This window comes from Mastomys coucha, unplaced genomic scaffold (genome assembly GCF_008632895.1).
Source record: "Mastomys coucha isolate ucsf_1 unplaced genomic scaffold, UCSF_Mcou_1 pScaffold11, whole genome shotgun sequence".
In the NCBI taxonomy this organism is placed as follows: domain Eukaryota; kingdom Metazoa; phylum Chordata; class Mammalia; order Rodentia; family Muridae; genus Mastomys; species Mastomys coucha.
This window is the reverse complement of record NW_022196893.1, coordinates 27057628-27058764: the sequence shown is the minus strand read 5'-3', so window position 1 is coordinate 27058764 and position 1137 is coordinate 27057628. Positions and strand designations below refer to the sequence as shown.

The 1137-nt window shown below is 53.3% G+C and overlaps 1 pseudogene; it reads right to left on the bottom strand.

Moving 5' to 3' along the window:
- The window catches only part of LOC116082729, a 5000-nt pseudogene that overhangs the window by 1603 nt on the left and 2260 nt on the right, over positions 1-1137 (bottom strand).

The window sequence follows — 1137 nt, the reverse complement described above, 5'->3', positions numbered from 1 at the left end:
GTGACTGGCTGTGTCTGCATCCTGCAGCAGAGGGCGCTCTTCTAGACCAGCTGTATCTGGCCTTGTGGAACTTCAATGGCCTCAAGGAGATTGATGAGCTCTGGAGAGACCAGAGCTGGTCAGCCAGAGCCAAGCTGTAGATCCAGAGCAGTTCTCCAGTCAAGAGTCCAGCATAGGGCTGGTGAGATGGCTCAGTGGGTAAGAGCACCAACTGCTCTTCTGAAGGTCGTGAGTTCAAATCCCAGCAACCACATGGTGGCACACAACCACCCGTAATGAAATCTGGCGCCCTCTTCTGGTGGTCTGAAGACCGCTACAGTGTACTCATTTATAATAATAAATAAATCTTGAGTCCAGCATAGGGCTGGAGCAGAAGCCCCCTGTTTTCCCACAGCAGTACACATCTCGGGCACAAATGGCCCAGGTTGGCTACAATCCCATGCAAGATCCAAACTTTCACACCATGGGACAGTGGCCAAATCATACCACACTCTATATGCAGCCTTGAGCAGGCCTCGGGCCCACAGGCATTGTGCAGAACCAGCCAAACCAACTGAGACTTTAACATCCCCTTCAAGCACTGCAGAGTCACCAGCCACTTAGGATTCAGATCAGCAGTGTTTCAGATGCAAACTTGACTCTGGGATCTGGAGCGCCAACTCTGGCTCCTATTAATGCACAGGCGCTGGCCCAAGGCAGAGGGAAATCCTGAACCAGCATCTTCGGCAGAGACAGATGCACCAGCAACAGGAGGTGTGGCAGCGAAGACAAGGGTTGCATATGACCTCAAGCATGGGGGCTCCCACTGGCCTACTAGCAGCCCTGAACAATCCCTGGGTTCTCCAGGCCAATGCCCAGCAGTTCCCATTTCCTCTGAACTACAGAATAAGTCAGTAGCAACCTGATCCTGGCTTGCCTGGGGTCCTGGGCTCCCCAGAGTCCTCTGTCTCCCCGGATGGCACTTACCCAGAGTCCCATGATGCATCAGTCTTAACCCAAATCTCCTCCAAGTTGTCCGGCTCACTGCCAGGCTGGTCCCTGGGCTCAAAGCTCCCCTCCTTCTCCACAAAGCGATTAGCTTTGTGTTACTGGCAGGATCTGTCTTACTGTCCAGTCGCTCGAGTTTGGGGGTTATTT